We start from the raw sequence: 25,710 nt of genomic DNA, 5'->3' as shown, positions 1-25,710 counted from the left end.
GTAGTGGAATGCGTGAACTATGTGCGAAATAGTGCTCTGAGGCAGCGCATCTTCAGGGAGCTGTGTAAAGAAATGGGATCTGAATTCGAGGTACTTCTGTGCCATTCTAACGTTCGGTGGTTATCCCGGGGACAGGTGCTGAATCGTGTTTTTGCAGTGCGTGTGGAATTAGCAATTGTTTTTGCAAGAGCACCAACATTGTCATGCAGATTGCTTCAAAAATTCTGAGTTCATTCTCATTTTAGCGTACATGGCTGATATCTTCGCAGCTCTCAATCATCTCAATCAACAGATGCAGGGCGGTGGAGTCAACATCATTGAAGCGGAAGAAAACCTGAAGGCTTTTCAAAAAAAGCTACCGTTATGGAAACGATGAATAGAGAACGATAACTTTGCAAACTTTCCCCTGCTAGACGACTGTGTAAGTAAGATCAAAGATGTATCTGGAATCGGAGATATTTCTGTACCCGCGGAACTGAAGCAAGCAATTGCCACGCACTTAGATTCGCTTGCAAAGTCTCTCGACGGATACTTCCCTACAAGAGAGTCATATCCAGCATGGGTGAGACAGCTGTTCACGTTTAGTGTTGAGACAACAGATGTCAATGATGAATACATAGCTGCCAACTGTCCTGGATTTCCCGGGACATTCCCGGGACTTGGACTTCATTCCCGGATTTGTGGTGTCCCGGGAAATGTCCCGAAAAATCCGGTTCCCGTTTTTGAAACCGCCGCCGCCGCCGCTAGAGGCCGCCATTTTGTGGAAGTTCAGGAAGACGGCTGGGGGGGGCTAGACGAAGCTTCTGCATCGCCGCCCACCCCCTGCCCCGCTCCGCCTCGGCCCGCCTACCCCCCACCCCGCTGCCAGTCTGATATGGAAAGGGGCGGGGGTTCTAGGTGGGGGGGAGCGCGCGCACCGCTGTGGGACACCTGATGTGAGTGGGGGGGGGCACTGGGGACACCTGATGTGAGTGGGGGGGCACTGGGGACACCTGATGTGAGTGGGGGGGCACTGGGGACACCTGATGTGAGTGGGGGGGGCACTGGGGACACCTGATGTGAGTGGGGGGGGCACTGGGGACTCCTGATGTGAGTGGGGGGGGCACTGGGGACACCTGATGTGAGGGGGGGGCACTGGGGACACCTGATGTGAGGGGGGGCACTGGGGACACCTGATGTGAGGGGGGGCACTGGGGACACCTGATGTGAGGGGGGGCACTGGGGACTCCTAATGTGAGGGGGAGCTCCGCCGGGGACACCTGATGTGAGGGGGAGCTCCGCCGGGGACACCTGATGTGAGGGGGAGCTCCACCGGGGACTCCTGATTGTGAGGGGGGGCTCCGCCGGGGACTCCTGATTGTGAGGGGGGGCTCCGCCGGGGACTCCTGATGTGAGGGGGGCTCCGCCGGGGACTCCTGATGTGAGGGAGGGCTCCGCCGGGGACTCCTGATGTGAGGGGGGGCTCCGCCGGGGACACCTGATGTGAGGGGGAGCTCCGCCGGGGACTCCTGATGTGAGGAGGGGCTCCGCCGGGGACTCCTGATGTGAGGGGGGGCTCCGCTGGGGACTCCTGGTGTGAGGGGGGGCTCCGCCGGGGACTCCTGGTGTGAGGGGGGGCTCCACCGGGGACTCCTGGTGTGAGGGGGGGCTCCGCCGGGGACTCTTGGTGTGAGGGGGGGCTCCGCTGGGGACATCTGATGCAAGGACGGACTCTGCTCGGACATCTGAAGCAAGGACGGACGGCTGGTGGCAGGCGACGTGGCTGGTGACACGCTCAGGGATCCCACTGATTCTGCATTATGGTGAGTTGAATGATTTCATTTTATATTACAATATAATAATAGAAATAATGCGCTTCAATCATCCTGACACCATAACAACCATGGTGCCGGGATGATTGAAGTGCTAACACCAGGTGTTTGGAGTATCTTTATCTGCTGATTGTTAAACTTTCTAGAATACACATATTTCTATTGTGTAGGATCTGGGGCTGCTGTCCCGTCATTTCCCTCTCTCTCCCCCTCTCTCCCCCTCTCTCCCCCCCTCTCTCCCCCTCTCTATCCCTCATTCATTTCAGACTCTAACCACACCCTCTAGAGCCACGCCCATTTAAGCCACGCCCACAATTTGTGTAAACCACGCCCGTTTTTCGCTGCGGCGCGATTCGCGCACCGCACTTGTCTATTTTTGCTAGGCCACGCCTGCTGACGAATGCCCCGCCCCCTAATTATTGGACAGCTCCGCCTACAGCCACAAAAGTGTCCCACATTTTTTTTTTACAATGTTGGCAACTATGTGAATACCTCGATGAAATCATTGAAATTCAGCAGAGCCAGGTTGACTTACAGAGGAGGTCTGACCTTAGAATTATTGCTGAAAAGGAAAGGCATCATAGGGATATTGATACTATTTGTGATGGCAAAAAACACAGCAAACTAGCAGAGCTCAATATGGAAAGACACAAGCTGCATATAAGAGTAAATACCCCAATCATGTTGCTGGAACAAAGCTTGCGGTCGGATGATCAGGTATACTGGTGGAGGTGTCTGTCAGAGAGTATGGCTCACTAATGAGCCTTTAAATGCGTATCCCAATGGGGATGCCCACGCCCCGCGGCATCTGCGTCACCCGACCCAGCCAGATAGAACTACGCATTTCCCCCAGTGATCACCCATGCGCAGGCGACAGAAGGATGTCTGCCAGCCCATAGAGTGGGGAGAGGGACAGAGCATTCCAACAGGGTGCACAGACAGAAGGGAGCACTCTCTGGTGTAGCATCCAGAGGCCACGGCCCGCAACAAACCATGACTAGTCATGAGTTTTGAGACTGGGTAATGAGAGGTCAGTAGGAGGTACTACATCCCATTAAATGAATAAAGTCAATTGAGAGGAAGCAAGCGGGACTTTAAAGGTACCAAAGTAATATAAAAATACATTTATAAAGAGATACATTTTTATTAAACAAAGTTTCTTAAAAATTACAGTAAATGTTCAAAAAAATTGCATATCATTCAAATATCATGTGCAAACACTTCTTACTCCACATGTTTCGCTCATAAGAGTTTCCTCAGGAGCTTTTGAGAGTGTTGCATGAAGTTTAAATACTACAAAAGAAACAACAATCAAGAATAATTGTACTTGGAAATTGCCATGAAAAAATATCGAACAATCACATAACACATCATAAATCACACTTATATACATTTTACAAAGCGTGATGACGAGCTGAGAATGCATGCCTACCAGATGCTTTTATTCATAAGAAGTAGACTTCTAGTTCCTAGATTAGAGCCTGGATTAAAGGGAGGGACATATACAGTCAGGTCCATAAATATTGGGACATCGATACAATTCTAATCTTTTTGTCTCTATACACCACCACAATAGATTTGAAATGAAACGAGCAAGATGTGCTTTAACTGCAGACTTTCAACTTTAATTTGAGGGTATTTACATCCAAATCAGGTGAACGGTGTAGGAATTACAACAGTTTGTATGTGTTCCTTCCACTTTTTAAGGGACCAAAAGTAATGGGACAGATTAACAATCATCCATCAAAGTTTTAACTTTTTAATACTTGGTTGCAAATCCTTTGTAGTCAATTACAGCCTGAAGTCTGGAACGTATAGACATCACCAGAAGCTGGGTTTCATCCCTGGTGAGGCTCTGCCAGGCCCCTACTGCAACTTTCTTCAGTTCCTGACTTATGGACCTGACTGTATGCAACCATAGAGAGAGGATAAATATTCTGAAAAATAAAGTTCATATGTAAGTTTTTAGCCTGATGGTCCTAATTAATTGGACCAGAATCACACAAAAATTCATTAATAATTTTTAAATATTTTTTAAAGTGAAACAGGATTTACCTCAAATCTAGTTAATGGTATAGAACCAATATGACCTTCTATCCCCAAAATAAGGGTATGAGGTTTATTACTAGGATATCTGGCAGAGAAAAAGCAGGTAGTATTCACTGCAGGACCCAGAGGTAGACCTGCAGCACTCCTGCTGCCAAGTCTATATGTCTGAGAAGTCAGCCAGCAATGATCCTGTAATGAAAGAAAAGTTTCCTTTTAATAATGGTTTCTACTCTATATATTTAGAGGCTTCCTGCATAAGTTAAAATAGATTGTTCCCTTCTTAAATGGGGGATGGTATCCAAAGGTCAGTTTGAAGGGAGGCATCAAAACCACAGAGGACTTGGTGGTATTAATTGAAATCATCTGTGGCTATAGAAGAGGTGCCCTCCTATCCTGCAAATGCAGGCAACTGATGACCAATGAAGTCAGAGCCCCCACATCGAGCGCAATCTATGAACACAATGTAATGATGATGTACTTACATATGCCAAAAAGGTCTCAAGAAGGTTTGCTAAGAAAAGGGGGGAAAAAAATCATGGCTCACACACAAGCCGCGGCTTACTGGCCGCACATTGAAACACAACACAAAGCCCAGCATGTAATTGCCCCAGTAAGAGATCTCAACACAGGTACAATAAACCAAATAAACAACTTTAAAATTTATAGTACACCAAAACAGTTATATATAGGAGTGCATACATTAGACCAACTCTAAGAAATAGCTCAAGAATCCAGTAATTATAGCAGAAGGAAGCTACAGTAAGTCTGAAAACATTTATACATACAGGAACAAACCTACCTAGAAACACATATTTTATTGAAAAGACTGATATGATTGGACCTCATTAATTCCCGGTGGGTAGGTAGTATTCAAATGCTCTATCCATAGGGTTTGTAATATTTGTCTGTCCCAATTCCCCTAGGGTCCTGGGAAACAACCTCCAGGACCAGGAATGTGACAAAGGACGTGTCAAATTTGTGGTACAGGTCAAAGTGTCTGCTCAGAGGGGTGAACATTTTGCCATTAGCTGAATAATATATGTGGTCATTGAGCATCTGCTCAAATTGGCAGATGGCCTTTCTGACGTAAAAGGACCCGCATTTGCACAACATCAGATATATCACTCCTTGGGTGTTACAGTCTGGCACACATTTGGGGTAAAAAGTCTCTCCGTTTGGGAGTACAAAATGGGAGCCAGTGGAGATCCATGGACAGAAATTGCAATGACCACATTTGTAGATTCCTCTAGCATGTGCCTCTCTTCTCAGGGCAGGAGTGTGATGGCTACACAATGGCCTATCCCGGAGTGGGGTGGCACATCTAAAGGTGATCTCTGGGTGATCACGAATGTATTTAAGAGTAGGGTCATGATATAGCAAATGCCAGTGATCTGATAGAATGTTCCTGAGTTGTTGTTGCTGACCTGAGAATATGGTGATGAATCTCATGGTGGGGGTATTATTTTCTTTAGTATTAGATTTGTACAAAAGTACATTACGGGGTTGTTTAAAGGCTCTGTTTTAAGCCTTCCGTAAAAGGGATTTCTTGATTCCTCTCTGTAGTAACTGTTGGCTCAGAAGATTAGCCTTAGTCTGATATACTGCGCATATGGAATGCTACGAACAAGTGCAGCTAGGTGTGCACTTCCAGCGTGCAGAATAGTAAATAAGCAGCCTATGGTCTATAGAAATACACTGAAAAGAGTGGGTTCATGATCTCTGTAGGCAACAAGGACCCAAGCCTTTAAGCAGTTGCTAGAGATCAGGCGAAAACGTCTTCAGGTATAGTTTCTTCTGGCTTGCACAGACCTTCCTTGGTGTTAAGTCATTGCAGAGCCCTCTTGTCAGCTTATGCCTGACAACCTTTTATTTGGATAATTTACCATCCTCACATGGGTGTGGCCCCTTTCACAATACTGAGTTTCAATATGAGAAACATTCTTCAATTCGACCTCAAGATGGCACTATGGTATCATACATGTCTTAGGTCATATACGTCAGGTCTTTAAAGGCTACGTTCACTTTTTTTTTCTAAATTCCAGCTCCCCTATATACCAATATAGCATTCATGTACTTTTTTTGCAGAAATATCAAAGCTTTCCATAAAATCTACAGACACGTACCTTACTGTCCTACATCCATGATTCAAAATGTATCTATTGCTTCTGTCTTACGTCCTCACATACTGTAGGTCATGACACAGGAAGGAGTTGACCAGCTGATCTCATTAGCACACCCCCTGCATCATCCACCCTCCCATTCCCAGGTGCACATTTTTTAAATGAAATGCAATCAATCAGTGATCACCCTTCTCACTAAATACACATAGTGTATGGGCATCTTTATACAAGTACATAGAAGGGAGTGGACAGAAACACTCAGCTGTCAAGCCCTGTTCACATCTCTGTATAGCGGGAACTCACATTCCCACATGCGTTTTTTTTTTTTTTTAGCGAGGTGGGGGAGGTGTTTTGGAGCATTTTCACACATCACACATGGGGCAGCCCACTCACCTGAATGGGTTGTCCTACATGCAGCAATCGCCCCAAAGAAGCTTCAGAACATTTTTTAGAGCAGAGCTTGGTGCGTTTTTTACTGCCATTTTTGGTGCATTTCTGAAATGCAAGGAAACGCACAGATGTGAATGGAGCCTCATTGTTCTTGTGTTAACGCACCAATTTCACTTTAAGGCCCCATTCACATCTAGCATAGTGGGAGTGCACATTTTGTGTCTCATTTTTCCTGTGACATGCACAGGGCAGCCTGCTGATTTAAATGGGCCATGCTATATGTGGCTTATGGGACATGTTGGCGTTTTGTGGGTTGCGTGTTTTTTACTGTGCGTGCGTGTTTTTTAGATCTGTCATCAACTATGCAATGCAAGGGCCTGCCTGACTGGATACAGAGTGATTGGCTAGATTCCTATTATATGAATTTGGTAAATCTAAAGCAGATTGTACAATCAGATTGTATAGTGTATGGCCACCTTTATACACCTAAAAGTACTAGTTGCACTTCCAGTGCCATCAATTGGTAACGACACACCAAACACAGAAGCAAACATACATTTTGCCATGTGAAAAAAAGAATGGCAAATGCTGCAAAACGCACATGTCCCATAAGCCACATATAGCACAGCCCATTTAAATCAATGGGCTGCCTTATGCATGTCACAGGAAAAACAAGCCACAAAACGTTCGCTTCCACTATGCTAGATGTGAATGGGCCTGAAAGTGAAATTGATGCATTAACACAAGAACAATGAGGCTCCGTTCACATTTGTGTGTTTCCTTGCATTTCAGAAATAAATTCGCTGCACCAAAAATCGCGGTAAAAAACGCAACCAAGCTCTGCTCAAAAAAAAGGTTCTGAAGCTTCTTTGGGGTGATTGCTGTGTGTAGGGCAGCACATTCAGGTGGATGGGCTGCCCTATGTGTGATGACTGAAAATACTCCAAAACGCATTAGAGATGTGGCAGCTGAGTGTTTCTGTTCCCTCCCTTCTATGTACTTGTATAAAGAGGGCCATACACTATGCAATCTGATTGTGTATTTAGTGAGAAGGGTGATCACTGATTGATTGCATTTCATTTAAAAAACATGCAGCTGGGAGGGTGGATGATGCAGGGTGTGTGCTAATGAGGTCAGCTGGTCAACTCCTTCCTGTGTCATGACCTACAATCTGTAAAGAAGCAATTGATACTGTACGTTTTGAATCATGGATGTAGGACAGTAAGGTACGTGTCTGTAGATTTTATGGAAAGCTTTGATATTTTTGCAAAAAAAAGTACATGAAAGTACACTTGGAAGTGCAGTTGCTGTAAATCTGAGGGGAAGATCTGAAATGAGGGGAAGCTCTGCTGATTTTATCATCCAATCATGTGCAAGCTAAAATGCTGTTTTTTTATTTTCCTTGCATGTCCCATTTGGATCTACAGTGACTGCACTTCCGAGTGCACTTTCAGTGCAATTTCAATTACACTTTGCACTTGTAGTTTGCACTTGTAGTGCAAAGTGAATTTGCCTTTCGTAAATAACACCCATTATCTCACAAAAGTGAGTACACCCCTCACATTTTTGTAAATATTTTATTATATATTGTGGCAGAGCGAGGCTCTGTCCCTAAGAAAATGGGGTTAAAGTGGACGCAGAGTCTGCATATCGGTGGATTGCAGAGCTACAGAGCGTAGATTTGAAACAGAAAACTGCTCTGGCAGTTTTCTCCGGATCTTGCTATTTCTGGAAGGGGCTCTGTAGTTTGGAGATCCTTCAGAGTCTTGGATGGGACGGGATCTCCAACCCTGTGTCCGGGTCTTGTGGACAGCCAGCAGGGTGTGTGCCTAGGTACACACAGCCCATAGAACGAGGGGCTGGTGAGAGCAGAAGAAGAAGGAAGGTGGAGTTGGATCAGTGGCTGCTAGTGAGCGTCTCTGTGTGAGGATAGATACTGTGTGCATTAAGAAGCTCAAAGCTGTGTGCGTCCAAGGAGCCAGAAGCTGTGTGCATTGAAGGGCTTGAAGCTTTAACCCAGTGGTTCTCTAGTGCCGTGACCCCTTGATAAAATTTCCCAAGTTGTGGAGACTTCATGAAGAAATGACACTTTGCTACAATGTAAAGTAGTGAGTGTACAGCTTGTATAACAGTGTAAATTTGCTGTCCCCCCAAAATAACTCAACACACAGCCATTGATGTCTAAACCGCTGGCAGCAAAAGTGAGTACACCCCTAAGTGAAAATGTCCAAATTGGGCCCAATTAGCCTATTTTCCCTCCCTGGTGTCATGTGACTCGTTAGTGTTACAAGGTCTCAGGTGCGAATGGGGATTAGGTGTGTTCAATTTTGTGTTATCGCTCTCACGCTCTCATACTGGTCACTGGAAGTTCAACATGGCACCTCATGGCAAAGAACCCTCTGAGGATCTGAAAAAAAGAATTGTTGCTCTACATAAAGATGGCCTAGGCTATAAGAAGATTGCCAAGACCCTGAAACTGAGCTGCAGCACTGTGGCCAAGTCCAAAGAGCGGTTTAACAGGACAGGTTCCACTCAGAACAGGCCTCGCCATGGTCGACCAAAGAAGTTGAGTGCAGCGCTTAGTGTCATATTCAGAGGTTGTCTTTGGGAAATAGACGTATGAGTGCTGCCAGCATTGCTGCAGAGGTTGAAGGGGTGGGGGGGTCAGCCTGTCAGTGCTCAGACCATACACCGCACACTGCATCAAATTGGTCTGCATGGTTGTCATCCAGAAGGAAGCTTCTTCTAAAGATGATGCACAAGAAAGCCCCCAAACAGTTTGCTGAAGATAAGCAGATTAAGGACATGTCCTGTGATCTGATGAGACCAAGATAAACTTATTTGGTTCAGATGGTGTCAAGCGTGTGTGGCGGCAACCAGGTGAGGAGTACAAAGACAAGTGTGTCTTGCCTACAGTTAAGTATGGTGGTGGGGGTGTCATGGTCTGGGGCTGCATGAGTGCTGCCGGCACTGGGAAGCTACAGTTCTTCGAGGGAACCATGAATGCCAACATGTACTGTGACATACTGAAGCAGAGCATGATCCCCTCCCTTCGGAGACTGGGCCGCAGGGCAGTATTCCAGCATGACCACTGCCTTGCTAAAAAAGCTAAAAAAGCTGAGGGTAAAGGTGATGTACTGGCCAAGCATGTCTCCAGGCCTAAACCCTATTAAGCATCTGTGGGGCATCCTCAAATGGAAGGTGGAGGAGCGCAAGGTCTCTAACATCCACCAGCTCTGTGATGTCATCATGGAGGAGTGGAAGAGGACTCGAGTGGCACCCTTTGAAGCTCTGGTGAACTCCATGCCCAAGAGGGTTAAGGCAGTGCTGGAAAATAATGGTGGCCACACAAAATATTGACACTTTGGGCCCAATTTGGACATTTTCACTTAGGGGTGTACTCACTTATTTGCCATGAGGTGCCATGTTGAACTTCCAGTGACCAGTATGAGAGCGTGAGAGCGATAAAACAAAATTTAACACACCTGCTCTCCATTCTCACCTGAGACCTTGTAACACTGAGTCACACCAGGGAGGGAAAATGGCTAATTGGGCCCAATTTGGACATTTTCACTTAGGGGTGTACTCACTTTTCTTGCCAGCGGTTTAGACATTAATGGCTGTGTGTTGAGTTATTTTGAGGGGACAGCAAATTTACACTGTTATACAAGCTGTACACTCACTACTTTACATTCTTCAGTGTTGTCACATGAAAAGATATATTAAAATATCTACAAAAATGTGAGGGGTGTACTCACTTTTTTGTGATACTGTAAATGGGTGGTTTTATGTATATTCACATGTGAGTGTTTGTATGTATGTGTGCGTATATATGTAGCTGTGAAATGCCGCATAGGGAGTACTGGTGTGCACTAGGGTGTATATACTCCTGGTCTCTGTACTCTTGACTCCTGCACATTATATATTACATACACCTTACATCTGGGATTATTTTTCTCCCCAGGGCTTGATTTGGAATCCAACCTTTATTCTCTCATGTGGATGATGATTCCATAAAGTGATTTATATTTAATTGATCTATTGTATAAATGATTAACAGAAGCTATCCTCACAAAAAAAGTATTAATTTCAATATCATTGATCCTTATTTCATGCTTTATTCATTTCCATTTTTTAAACTGTATTGGTGTCTTACGTGGATAAAAGTGAGGTCAGTAAGGTCCTGAAGAAACGCGTTGACCCCATCACATCGACCAGAGATATCTCACTCTGGTTATATTTCTGATTGGTTGATGGTGAAGTTGTGACCTCTTGTGCAATAAATGAATTGTTTTTACTATGCACTTATTTCATGTGATTTGTTAATAAAATTTGGATATTTTTTAACTGCTGTCTGCGTACAATCGGAGGCATATACAAAGTCCCACACTTTTTCTTTGGATTATAGTAAAAAAGTAAATAGCCATTTGGCTTTTCATTTTCAATAAATCCTAATTAAATAGTATTACACTATTGGAGCTTTTCTTCTATTATGATTATCCCCTGCCCCTGGATGATTGGGAGGTGTGAGGGGTGACTACAGTGAGGAATTCATCTACCACTTCCTTGCCCTTGGAGGTGACATTCTTGCTACCCCACAGAGGTTATTCTGCTTGCCTACTTGACCATCCTAGAGGTAGGTGGTCCCAAGCATTTGCTAAGAGTCCATGATTACTTATGTGGTGTGCCACTGAAAAATCCTGCATCCAGTCACTTGGTGGTGGAATATACACGTATTCTTGGACCATTTTTCTTCCTTTTTCTTTTAATTCCAAAAACTCATGTTTTACTAAGGATTTCATCATCTGCTTTTTGCACATTGCACTTTATTTTTATCCACTTGTTTAGTGTGTCACAGTATTATAAGGAGTGATATATTCACTGACTAGCACAATTTATTCTTTGTTTATTTTCTTTGGATTATGCCATTAGGGATGATGCCTCCTTTGGTAACCTATATCTGTTCAACATGAAATTCGCTACCACATGTTTGTTCCACATTATTGACCCTTGCACTTTGTAATTTATCCAATCCTGACCTCTGCAATTTCTATGTATGTATAATGATCAGGTATGGGTGAGATAACTGGTTATGGGGGGGCAGTTTGGCTTGGCATTAGTCATCGGGCAGCTTGGCATGTTCTCCCTGGGCGCTGGATGACCTTGTCCTGACACTGCACAGGGTTGATACACGAGGTTAATAAATCTTTCATGGTCACCATGTGACAGCCCTGGGGGTCTTCGCAGCTATTTGCTATTTGCTATTTGTCAAGCACTGTCACTGTAAATTGGAGAAAGGAGAGCATGTGAGTTGCACTTCTATCTGGAAAAAGTATGTATTTTACTTTGCTTCTGACCACTGAACAGAGCAACATGGATGTGAAACAAAAGCAAATGATGTGCTGCCTCCGTGATACATGGTCTGCTTTAACCACTTGCCAACTGTCTCCTGTAGCTTTACTATTAAAGGAGGGCTTGCCAGTGCAGAATCACGTAAATATACGCAATGACAGAAGAGAGCCCTGTGCTGGCAAACAACATAGGGCTCTGTACAGACAGCTGCGATGTGCCATTTTTTTCCCTTCGTTCAAAACAGGGACTAAAAATGGGCACATTGCTGAGTAAAACAGCACACAGTACACACACTAAACATGGTTAGGCACACAGTTAACCCCTTGATTGCCCCTAAATGTTAACCCCTTACCAGCCAGTGTCATTAGGGCAGTGACAGTGTATATTATTAGCACTGATCACTATATTAGTGTTACTGGTGATAGTAGAGTCAGTCCCCCCCCACAATGTTAGTTAATGTCAGATTGCCCGCTGCACTTTTGCAGTCCCATTGTAAGTTGCTGATCACCACCATTACTAGTATACAGAAATAAATAAAAACTCCAGTATATATACCATCATTGGTAGACGCTACGACTTTCACGCAAACCAATCAATATAAATTTATTGCAATTTTTTTTTTTTTTTTAATCCAAGACGTAGCAGAATACATTTTGGGCTAAATTTATGAAGAAATTCGATTTTTTTTATTATTTATTTATTTATTTTTTTAATATGTTTTATATCAGAAAGTAAAAAATATTGTTTTATTTTAAAAATTTTCAGTCTTTTTTTTATCGATTATATAATAAAGAATAAAAAACTCAATGGTGATCAAAAGCTCAATTTGTGGGGAAAAATTATATAAAATTAATTTGGGTACAGCGTTGCATGACCGTGTAGTTGCCAGTTAAAGTAATGCAGTGTTGAATAGCAAAATATGACCTGGTTATAAAGGGGGTAAAATCTTCTGGAGCTGAAGTGGTTAAAACAGAACTAAAACCTCCTATCTTTTACAGCCAAGGAAGCTGACATCTTATCCTCTGTTGAATCTACAGTTGCCATGATGCTGCACATGTGATGAGCTCTGACACCAGCCATATGATGGCTTGACAGTTCATTAGAAAGCTAACATAAGCACACTAACAAGGCATGGCTTGAATGTAACTGTTTTCAAAAACAATTAAATTGGTGGATTTAGTTCCACTTTACATGCAGTAACCAGGGAGCCTATCAGAATCCATTCTAAAAAAGTCAGACCAGTACATAGATTCTGATTGGCTGCCATGGTTTACAGCAGTTAAAGAGGAACTGCAGTCTGCTCACATAATTTTGTAATAAAAACATATTTGCCATTCTAAAGCTTCCCTCCAACCACTTTGCATATTATTTTATATACTGTATACTGTAATTCTGTACTTGCCAAATACAGTATGCTGCAGAAATCTCCCGCCACTGAGTCTGGCTGCAACCATTTTAACTGTGGGCAGCTGAAGCTGCTACCTGTTCACTTCCTGGATTTACACAGACACACACCTGCAGCTCTCATTGGCCCTCTTATGATTGATTCCCCCCCCCCCCTCCATTCCTGGCAAACGCTCACAAGAGTGAGAGAGAGAGAGTTGTGCATGATGTCATAAGCCTAGGCTTTTTTACCGGACAAGAAACAGGAAGTGAGCTGTATAAGATATTTACTGGCAGAAAAAAAAATTTTTACTCTCCAAAGTTAAAACAACAAGGGCAGAGGATTTAATAGATGGAAAGTTGAAAACATTACTGAAGGTCTGCTTTAAGCATAAGAGCTTTTTATTGAATAAAGAATATATATTTTTTTGTCTTATTAATAACTGTGCTTGGGGTTTAAAAGGCAGATTACACAACTGAAAAAACAAACAAACAAAACAACAATGTGAATGAAAGAGTAAAGCTACTTTATTGTACAGATTGTCATGTAATGAGAAACAATCGGTGCATAAGGGAAAATGGCAGTCAGACTGAATCCCCTGACTTGATGAGCTTAGATATAGGATTTAGGAGGCGGCATTAGTAGTCAAAATGACTGTCATACGTTTAAAAAAGCATAGGATGCAGTAAAGCAGAAGGAAAAAATAAAATCTTTTCATTATTAGCACGTTCCTATTTTAAAAAAGTGAATAGGCAAGTTAGCTTTGCAGGTGACACATATGAAATTGGTTTGATTGCTTTGAGAATATTCGCACCTGATGGTTTTTGTGCAAGTAGTTAACGGAAATTTTTGCTTACTGCTTTTATTTACAGGACCAGCGACATTTCTGCAGATCTCCTTGATTGTTCCAGTGGTCGAATGGATGAAGGTATTGACCGACTTGCACTGCCCATCTGGAGTATATAAAGGATCATTCATGGTTCTGTTGCAGTTGAATGCAGCCACAGTTTGAGAGGTGATATGCTTTGTTTTAAACTTTTCCCATTCCCTGTTTTCTTTTAGTTGGCATTGGGAAAGGCCAAAGAGAATTCCACTGATAAACAGAAGTGTTGTTACTGAAAACATCTTGCCAGTCATGTTCTGAAAATAAATAAATATAAGCAAAGTAATAAACAGAGAGAAAGAAACAGAGATGAAGAGTGCCCCCTTTGTTGGTGTCAGTGAGATGAAGAGCGCCCCCCTTGGTGTCAGTGAGATGAAGAGTAGCCATGAGTTTGATTTCCATTTTATCAGCAGACTGTGGGCTTTACCTCCAGGATGACCATTGGGTACTACAAAGGAGAAGTCAGATGATCTCTTCTCCATACAGTACAGTGAATCTCTGCTCAGAGCTCTCTTAGATGACAGATCCTTTCCAGCTGGGCCCAGGAGAGGAGCAGATTGAGTTCTGCCTGTCCTGGATCTGTTTGGCCTCAGTGCAGAGGGGAGAATTAGGAGTCTAATAGAACTCTGATATTGCCATAAGGATAGGGTTGCCACCTTTTCTTCAAGCCAAACCCGAACACTTTAGCAGCACAGGGCACATTTTTTTTCCCGTAGTATACGCTATAGGATTATAAAAGACCTGGAACATCTTTGGGTGCCCCAAGGAGAGGGGAATGGTGGGTGTGTCCAAATTACTCTTGCTGACATCATCACCCTGCCCCCCCCAGTGATGCCGAACTTGCCCGCAGACAGCCACCCACAGCTCCCAGATAGCAACAGATTTGTTTGTGACTATTTCAGTTACTTGGGGAGCCACAGCCCTGTCTGACAAAATGTGTCCGGTTTCAGTCTGCCTGGAACCCGGACACATGATTCAAAACCTGGACTGTCCGGGTGAATCCATAGAAGCCTTACAGGCTCTTGCTATATTTCAGGCTCACTGAGGCCAATACAAAGCATTCTGTGAAAGGGCCAGGAGAGAGGAAGGGGTGGACAAACAGTGCAAACTCCGTGTATAAGAGACTCAGCTCCTATCGTTACAGCTCCTGTGCTGCAACTATAGGAGCTACACCATCCAGCCCAAATGAAAGTGTAAATATGAAAGTCGCATTAAACCGAAAAACAAAGGTTTATATATTGCAGCTTACCAGTCCTTAGATGCGGTGGCTGCATTAGTATTAATTTTTTATGCTTATTCTTCTTTATTTCACCTGGTGATCCTGCCAGTAACACACTTCCTGCCCAAGGGTGTCTGCATTCTGGATGAAATAGTAAAGCAGACACCTTTGGACTGCATCATTGCAAGCCTGGGGTGGAAATAGTGCTAGACTAGAAGATTTAGATATAGTTGGCTAACGCTTTAAAACAGTTGCAGGTTTTTTCCTTTTTGGATAAAGGTTTAACATAGATGATTAAAAACTTACCATTGTAAGCACCCCTCTCAGTGGTAAATGGTTTGTCTCAACCCTCTAATCGCTCCTTTATCTGAACAGCTTGGTCTGTTAAAGGAAGTGGAAAAACAATAAACTTAATGACAGATTTTCCAGGTGAAAATAAAGGAAAAAGAAGAAAAAATAAAACTAATGCAGCCACCACATCAAAAAATTGGTAAGCTGCAATTTAAAACATTTTTGTTTTAGGGTTTAACACCACTTTAAAAAAAGTAAAACACCTCATGAGACTTTACATTTTTTATTTAAAAAATTGCCTGGAGTTTAAATAAATAATTCAAATATATATAAAATAATGATATCTAATAAAATAAGATTTATCATTAACTCCAATCTGATGAGCTGGGTCTCTGTTTGTGTTATATGTCTCCACTGCAGTGTTATAAATAACACCTATTACACTTGATTGCCCTCTGTCTGCACATGTCACATCCCAGATCGCCTTTACTATTTGAAGCGGGTGGCTGAAGTCATTTCCGTATCCGCTGACGAAGTACCGCCCCCTGGGACGTGACGCGTGCGGACAGAGGGGAATCGTGTGGCATCACCCGCGGCCGTTGTTTATTCTTGTCGTGCATGCCTGTGTGCTTGGCACTGGGTTACAGCGCCGTGTTTGTAAGTTTTATTCTCTTTTTATACGCAATAAATACCCATTCTGGCAGAGAGTACTATGTACTCTTTTTATTCCATGTTTAATCATGACACCGGAGAGTTTGCTCTTTGTGCCTGGAGGGATCTGGAGCGTGCAGAAAAGGATCTGTTTCTCCGATTAGCCTATCCTGGTGATTCCATTCCTCTACACAGCATTGATTACTCCATTTGGGGAATGCACTTCTGACCCTATTCCTACAGGGGTCCACTTTGGGAGGAGAGCTGCTAATATTACCATTGGTGGAGGCTCTTCACAAAGTCACCTATATGATTTTTCCACATCAGCACTTTATATGGACACTTAAAGTGGTTGTAAACCCTTTTTGCTGACTTATACCTATAGGTAAGCCTAGAATAAGGCTTACCCATAGGTAGTGGAAATATCTCCTAAATGGGCGCCGTTTAGGAGATATTTCACTTGTAGTGCGTCAATGTCGTCATTGGGGCATGCGCTGTGAAGAAACAGACCACCTTGCCGCTTCTTTCCCCAGCGTGTACCGTGACTGACGGCTCCCGCGACTCCGACCAGTCACAGAGCCAGAGTCCGTGGCCCCGGAAGGAAGAGGGGCGAAGATGGACGCGGCCTGCTCAGGGGATAGCGCAGGCTTTGTTTGCAGGTAGTGTCATATAATGGGCTAGTATGCGATGCATACTAGCCATTATGCTTTTCATTTGCAGGCCTTGTGGGGAGCAAAAGAGGAAGTAAAACCCATCAGGGTTTACTCCCTCTTTAATATTGGTGCTCGTGATTTGTTATTTGATTATTTTAGTTTTAGCGCTGCACTATTTTATTAATATAGTGCTAACTTAGCTTTGCCAAACAAAAACCCTACATGGGTTTGATTGAGAGAATCTCTTTTCTCTGACTTGCAGCAAGGGAAGCTGAAGTGTAACAGCGTGGTATGTCAATTCCATCTAAGGCATGTAAAGATTGTTTTCAGGACTCCCAGTTTGAATGTTTGTTGTAGTGAAGCATCCCAATCTTTAATAGTCTCTGATAGCTGTCTTAACCTGGCGGTATAATTATGTCAGATTTTTGCGCCTCAAATCGGTATGTTGTTTTGCATGGAAATTTGGCATTTTATATTGTAGGCCTGTCATTTAGAAATAACTCACTTAAGTGAGTAGACAGTCTAGTAGACATCCCGGGTATAATAAAGTTTGAAGCACAAAATCATAAATTATAATAAATAATTATAACAAATAATAATAACATTTATTCAATAATGTAATCAAATCAAAAACACTGAAATTTGCTCAGTTGCAGAATTGTCGCTGCCGTTACTTTCAGTGTTTAATGACGAATTTCCCCACTAATCACTATCATTCAATTCTGAAAGTGTTTCTAATTTACTATCGCTGTTTTCTAGCTGGTCTAAAACGGCTTTTGACATAAAGGGACGCTTTTTGGTTGTCATGGACATTCTCAAGTTCCCAGGCAGAAAGAACAGTGTATGTGTGTATATATATATATATATATATATATTATAAAACTGCATGCAGGGCACTGGACAAAGCATTAAGGACAAAAGGGATGTGTCAGGGCTGGGCTCAGACCTTCCTTCTCTGAGCTGGCCGCTCAGCTGTCAGCTAATTGCCAGCTCCTATCTCTCTACAGTGACTCAGCTGTTGATGTTATCCTGCTCGTCAGTCCTGCTTAAGCCATCCAGCCCCTCTGCCTTTGCCTTGGTCAACATCACAGAGACTTTCTCTTGCACTCCTGTTAAAGACTTGCTTGGTGGACATTCCTTCTGGCTCCAGATCCTGCTTGCTGTTTCACTACGCTGATTCCTGGCTTCCTGACTTTCTGGCTTGTCTGACTATCCATTCTGGTTACCGAAATTTGGCTATGTTTTGACTATGTTTGTTCTATTTACTTTTATTATTAAACAAGTGTGATTTAACTGTACTTATGTCTCGGTCTGATTCATAGTTTCTGACAGGATGTGAAATGATTTGATACACTGTAATCTTACAGATTATATTACTGTATTGTATGTGTTTAGTTTTTTGCACTTTAATTTGCCCCCGGGTGCCTTAAGTGGGGATGGTGATACACAGCTTCTGGAGTAGGAATTTCTTCCCTGTTGTCTGGTATTTGGTCGCACCCGACTAATGTTGGCAAGGGTATGCCCTTTCTTGCCTTTTCTTTGATATGGGAGACCATGAACCCATCAGCCCTTCTGCCTGAGGTTTTTACATGACCAGAACAGGTGTTGAGAGTTTATGGTGTTGCATGTCCCTTTATGCCAAAGATCTCAAAGAATGTAGGTTTAACCAGGGATCTGTTGCTCTGCTCATCTTTTATGGCATACATCCTGGTAGCTTTCTCAGGTTGATTCTTCGGATATGTGCGGTGTTCAGAAAGGTTAGCCTAGTTAGACAGGGATCTGACTTTGCCAACTTTAACTCCATGAGGAGGTTGCTTAGTTCTTGAAGTTTGCGATGATCTTTGTTTCCTATTATTCAAAAGTTTTGCTGTCTCTTGAATAGAGCACTCCCTATGGCCCCAGAGCTACCCTAGGTTTGCTCAAGTCTTGCTGATACAGCAGCAAGACCTGCATCTGGGTAGTCATCTTGTACTGCTCTCAGTATTTTAACACGATCTGCAGATTCTGGCCCCAGCCATTTTATGAGCAAATAAAGTTCCTCCTTGACAGGAATGTTGAGATCAACAATAGCAGCTTTGAAGTTTGATCTTCAAGCCCTATAGTTCTCTGGACAGTTGTCGAACCTCGAGAGGCTAATGTTAATGAGCTTGTGGCGAATCATATCTGGCAAAGTCAGACAGGTCTGATCTCTCACTCTTTGGTGAGAAAGTTACTTGTGGGACACCTTGGGTGTGAAAGTTCTCTGGTGAAAAAGGGTGAGGTTTACCAGGATAAAATGACATTGCAAAAGCATTTAGCTTAGGCTCTATTCACACCCAGGCGTTTGGAATTGCGATTCCAAATCGCAGCAAAATGTGGAATGCATTTGCAATGCCATTACTTTTTAATGGCATCCCAATCGTGGGACAATCATGGCAAAACCACGCAAACAAAATGGTGGGATGCGTGTCGCCCAAAAGAAGTGAACTTCTTTTGGGCGACGCGCGTCCTTCCATTTTGTTTGCGTGACTTGTCACGCGACAATCGTGATAAAATTGCACAGTAATTGGGGTGCCATTAAGAATTAATGGCATCGCAAACGTGTTCCGCTTTTGCCACGATTTGGAATCGCGGGCAGAATCCTGGCTATTCCACCCGCAATTCCAAATGCCTAGGTGTGAATGAAGTCTTAGTCTCTAAGGCTTCTGATGGCTGTTGCTTGAACTGTGGCTTGTTCCTGGGAGTCACTTTGTTGTTGGCAGGAGGTAATGTGGTTTGCTGTGTAGAGAACTTTTAACGCAATGAGTTGAGCTGGGAATTGTCTTTGGTTTTGTTTTGCACGTGTTGCCCTTCATGCTCCATGCTGTGAAGGCCAGATATAGGTGGGGACAGTGGGCAGTTGTTACTGATGTAATATTGGTGAGGGGACACACTGGGCACCTTTGCTGCAATTGTGCTATGTGCTGGGTGTCCATTGTGCCCCTGTGCTTTTTTAAAGAGAGGTGGGCTACTTCCAGGCTCACCTGCCCTCTATCTATCCATTAGAATGCATGTGCTTCTACTATGGAGACTCTCATAAATTTACATGAGTTAGGACTGCAGATAATACTGGGGTGCCTTGGAGCAGCAGTGGAGGCACAGAGAGATCCCTGGCTCTGAGCCTCTGGACAGGTACAGTGTCTCATGACATGACAGCACACTGTACACACATTTCCCTATGCCTATTTTAAATTATATAGCAGGGAGCAGCAACCAAATGTGACCTAATTACTATCAATAATGACAGTAGTCACACTCACACAGTACAGGTACTTTGAGCCACAGGACCTGTATTGCGTGATTATCATGATGATAATGATGAGGATCATTGAAGAAAGGAAGGACAGTGAATCGCATCCTCAACTCCTTAACGCCAGCACCTCCCGGTCCTTGAGCCCGGGTTCACACCTATGCGAATTAGATGAGGCTTACACCGCATCTAATTCGCAGGACATTTTAAAATACATTCATATGAATGTATCTGGTTCACATATGTGCGTTGCATTCGCACTGCGCATTGCACAAAAAACGTGTGCGTTTTTTGGGCATTGCGGTGCGAACTACAAGCCTATTATCTCCTATGGGAATGCATCTGATTCGCTGATGCATTGCGTTCTGAACAAGGATTTTCTCTTTCTCCTCACTACACCTCCCCCTCTCCCCCCCCCCCCCTCCCTCCCCCTCTCCCTGCTCTCTGATACTGAGCAAAAACGCAATGAATCCCTTGAACAGGAGATTGTTATCTCCCCAGTGAAACCTGAGCTTCAATTCGCACCGCACATGTGTGAAACAGGGCTTAAGGGGTTTCTGATGCCGGGAGGTGGGGCAGGGTTGATGATCATGTGACCGCCGTTAATTGACTGTCACAGCGGTCACATGATCGGAAAGCTCCTAATTGCAAGCAGCAATCGGAAGCTTTCCATTAAGTGGTAACTGTGCCAGGAGCGCAAAGCGTGTGCGCCTTCGGCACAAGTTTACATTTTTGTTACGCAAATGTGTGGCCTCTTGGCGTCAAGGACCACCCACCCAGAGGCCGCATATTTGTTTACGCTCAGCGCTAAGAGGTTAAACTGCCCATAGATAGTTTGAATCTCAGGTGTTTTAGCAGAAACCGGCCAAGATTTGAACGATCTATGGGGCAGGCTGATAACTGCCGCTAGCAGTAATCACTCCTCGCTGGGAGAACACAAAAGCTTTCCTTCAACTCGTGGTTGCAGGAAAGAAAATTGTGTCATCTATGGCCTGCCTTGGTCCCCTATCACATGGGATGGAGTCCTCTTTGCTCAGTAGGGGATCTGTCTGCTGATCTAAGCAGAGCAGGCGGATGACAGGTCCGTGTCCGCTCGGTTTATGTAGAACAGACACAAACACAGCCTGCTCTGCTCTATGAGCGGCCGGGTGTAAATGGACACTACTGTCTGTTTACACCCGACTACCCTCCAATCTGATCCAACTTGACAGAGAAGGATGAATCCCCTTCCGTTTTTTTTAGCAGACTAGATTGGAGGTAGGCGGGTGTAATCGGACACAAGTAAAGTAAAGAGGCCTGTTCTCATCTAAAAACAGTATTCCTTTTGGATAATCAAATTTGTAACTGGAGAAAGATATCTATCCCTTGAAGAAAAAGCTGCATTTTTTAGGGGCCCCATTAGATAGGCTGCCCCATGATTTCTGACAGCGGCTCTACTTATAACCACAAGATATACCTGGCACTATGCACAGACATGTTGGCGGGGAAAAAAGGAAGGAACTTTAACCACTTCAGCCCCGGAAGGATTTAACCCCTTAATGATCAGGCCATTTTTTGCGATACGCCACTGACAATTTCGTGGTCGTGCCTGAATAAAATGTATGTCCTTTTTTTTTCCCCCACAAATATAGCTTTCTTTTGGTGGTATTTGATCACCTCTACGGCTTTTATTTTTTGCGCTATAAACAAAAAAAGACCGACAATTTTGAAAAAAAGCAATATTTTTTACTTTCTGCTATGATACATATCAAAAAAAAAAAATTTAAATCTAATTTCTTTATCCTTTTAGGACAATCTGTATTCTTCCACATATTTTTGGTAAAAAAAAAATCCCAATAAGCGTATATTGATTGGTTTGCGCAAAAAAATTATAGCGTCTACAAACTAAGGAATAGATTTTTGGCATTTAAAAAAATTTTTTTTTATTGTTTTTACAATGTAATGTTTTTACTAGTAATTGCGGCGATGATCGGCGGACAAATCTGACATTCTGATCTCTGTGTACTTCCCTGTCAGATAGGGGATCTGCTTTGTTTACATATCCCCATTATAAAATATAGATTATGATAACACTTATGAATGAACAAATCTTATACTCTATACCAGCCTTTTTTAACCTTTTCAGCACAGAGGAACCCTTGGAATAACTTTCTGGCCTCAGGGAACACTTGCTAAAATTCCCATATCTCCATCTAATGATACATTAGTGTGATGATCAGTGGGAAGAGTTCTTCTTAGACTTGTGGTCGCTGGGAAGAATTACCCCCTTCTGGATAGCTAAACAGATCAACGGTGTCGGTAGGAACTTATGTGGGAGGCAGCACTTGGTCATTGTTCAAGGAACCCCTAGCAACCTCTTGAGCAGGGGCGGCCGGTGGTAATTTCCTTTGGGGGGCGACATACAGTCCCCCCAGTCGGTCGGTATGTCAGTCGGCCGGTATGTCAGAGGGACAATTAAAATTTTGGCCGTATTTTTACCATGCATATTGTCCTATATGGTACTGTTCCTGTGTGTATCCAGGGTAGCTGTTTGCTCAGATCACTTATTGAATATGAGTCCCCCCCCCCCCCATAAATTGTAGAAGACACAGGTTTAATCCAAAATTTGGGCCGGGCTCTTTGCCACCTATATTGTTTCATATGATACCATGCACACCAAGGTTAGCTGGCCACTCAATCTATCCATTTACTGAATAAGAGTCTCTCCTATGGATTGTAGAAGGCATAGGCACTATATAAAATTTGGGCTGTGTGTTTTTACCGCCCATATTGTCTCACATGGTACTACTCATGTGTATACCCAGGATAGCTGGTTTCTTAGATCATCTATTGAATATGAGTCTCCCTTATAGATTGCAGAAGACAGAGGTTTAATGTAAAATTTGGGCCGTATTTTTTACCGCTTATTTTTTACCACCTATATTTTTTTACTGCCCATATTGCTTCATAGGATACTATGCACGCCCAGGATAGTTGGCCACCCAATCCATCTATTTATTTATTTATTAAATACGAGTCTCTCCTATAGACTGCAGAAGGCATAGGGACTATATAAAATTTGGGCTGTGTTTTTACCATCCAAATTGTTCCATATGGTACTGTTCCTGTGTATGCCTAGGTTAATGGGTTTCTTAGATCATTTATTTAATATGAGTCTCTTTTATAGATCACAGAAGACATATGTTTAATCTAAAATTTGGGTTGTGTGTTTTTACCGCCCATATTGTTTCACAGGATACTATGCACGCCCAGGATAGTTGGCCATTCAATCCATCTATTTATCTACTAAATACGAGTCTCTCCTATAGATTACAGAAGGCATATGGAGTATATTAAATTTGGGCCATACTTTTATCGCCCACATTGTTAGATTTAACATTTTTATTTATATATATATCTAGTTAGGACCGACCAGGTTACTGAGGTCATACGGAATGGATAACCAATGGTTGTCTTTGCTCTGTATGAACCATATACCGTTGATTGATTTGGTCTTTTTTGTCTCATCCTGTACTTCTCCTTTTTCCATCTCTATACCCGGATAGCTTCCCCATGTTTGTGATCAATGTTTTTATTGTGGGGTTAGTTATATTAATATATATATGTATCTACATATATATTTACACAGGTCTAATGGAGTACAGGAAACGTGCATTTATCTTTAACCATTGGGATATAAATAGGTTATAATGTTTTCAATGTTGGTATGCTTTCTCTTTTCTATATACATTTTTATATATATTCCATATGTATACACTGTTTCCTGTTTTCTCATAGCACATGGACTGTCTATATTGGTATATCTTCATTACTACTGCTAATTTTTTTTTTAATAGATATCCAAATATGTGCAAGTTTATATGTCTATGTCTTTCTCTTTCTTATTAATGTTTTATGTGAATCACATGGGGCTAAAAAGAAGTCTGCAATTTAATGATCTGTATCACCTGTTGCTATACTAGATAGGTGTATATAAGTAAAACAATGGTGACTTATCTTTGGAATGAATAAGCGCACCTGTTAGTGTGTGAAACGCGTCTACCATTTGAACTGTCTGTAACACTTGGGATGTTCGTTCATTAAATACGAATTTTGATGGATCTTGCAGTGCAGCCATTTCTTCAGTGTCGTCCGGTATGTCAGTCGGCCAGCGGGTCTGGTGCACTTACCCCATCAGCGGCGCTTCTCCCGGACACTCGGCGGCGGCTCTCCCCTCCCCTGCTCTCCAAAGACGAGACTCTGGCTTTTGTTTCCTCCTCCTCAGCGGCCAATCGGGAGTCTTCTCTTTTCGACCAATCAGAAAACTGGTCTCAGATCTGATTGGCCGGATTGAGGATCAGTGTTACAACAGCGAATATATATTCACTGTTGTAACACCTGGGTGGGCTCATGGCGCAATGCTCTGCGCCACGAGCTCACATATATTGGAGCCTATGGCTCTAATCAGCTGCTTCAAAAATACACTGTAATTCAGCCGCTTGGCATCCGAAAAGGGGCCGCACGCCTGCATAGGGGGTGGCAGCGGCGGCCATGGATAGATTCATGCAATGCTTGAATCTATCCATTATTCATAGAGGGGGCGGAGCCCAGGCACCCCTAATGGACGAGCCGCCACTGCTCTGGAAGAATCCTAGGGTACCATGGAACCCTGCTATATACAATATGCACTTTATCATTCTATCAGCCTTAAAATATACAAAGCAAAGTTAGTACTCTACCCCCATTACAGCAGCAAGCAACAAACGGGTTAATAATATCCCAGAATTCCCCAACACAAAGAGACTCTGTAATCTCTAGTGCTAATAGAACTATGGGTTTCTCCTCCTGGTAACTTAACTCTTTGTTTACTACCAAAGCAAACAAAACACATCTCTCTCTGCCCCCACTGCAAAGTTTTCCTCTCCTATTTTTGTTTTTTAACTACATTACCAGCAAAGGTACATGGCAAGATAAAAGAAAAGAAAAGATGCTTACCGTGATCTTGGCGGATAATGCCCAAAACTTCTACCACCACGAATGAAAGATCGAGGAAACTGTCTGTTTATCTTATCTGTCTGTCTGTGCCAGTGGTAGCTACATGTTAACTACAACTTATATATATACAATATAAAGGGAGGGAATCATATACTCTTGTCCAGTAATATGTCAATACGTCACCAATGCATTGCCAATACGTATACTTATGGCGTAATTACAGGCTGGTATTAAAACAGTAGATAACAGTAAATAAATGCAAAATTAAGCAATATTAAGATAAAATAATGTTAAAGTTACAGTTAAAGTTACTTCCTCTTTTCCCACCAACACCAGGTACATCTTGTGATTAGAAGTTTCCAAATACTTGCTACATCAATTTCTGCAATCAAGCTTGCATATTTAAAACAAGTTACATTAAATCAATATGTTAACAGTAATTTTAACAAACTCAAGCAAGAAAGTGTAACAAGGTTAAAGGGGAACGCTAACCATTCCTAACAGGGACAATTGCATATTACCTATTACCCATAGGTCAAAGTGGAAGGTGAGCTGCTATTGGTGGCAGTGTGTGTGGCACATTATGTGTGTTCACTTCACAAAGGTTAATCTTTCAAGTGTCTGAGGAGTGTTTTAAAGAGCACAGCACATTGACTTTTTATAAA

The 25,710-nt window shown here is 42.9% G+C and overlaps 1 long non-coding RNA gene across 1 annotated transcript; it reads right to left on the bottom strand.

The window, feature by feature from the left end:
- Window positions 1–13,611: 13,611 nt before the first annotated feature.
- On the bottom strand, window positions 13,612–25,196 carry LOC141107213 (uncharacterized). Its single transcript, XR_012235820.1, has 3 exons — window positions 25,046–25,196; window positions 15,515–15,589; window positions 13,612–14,246 (listed from the first exon to the last, which is right to left on the bottom strand). It is a non-coding gene; the product is annotated as an uncharacterized lncRNA (long non-coding RNA).
- Between the last annotated feature and the right edge of the window lie 514 nt (window positions 25,197–25,710).

This window comes from Aquarana catesbeiana, linkage group LG09 (assembly GCF_042186555.1).
Source record: "Aquarana catesbeiana isolate 2022-GZ linkage group LG09, ASM4218655v1, whole genome shotgun sequence".
NCBI lineage: Eukaryota > Metazoa > Chordata > Amphibia > Anura > Ranidae > Aquarana > Aquarana catesbeiana.
The sequence above is the reverse complement of the archived record's forward strand: the minus strand, read 5'-3'. Positions and strand labels throughout refer to the sequence as shown.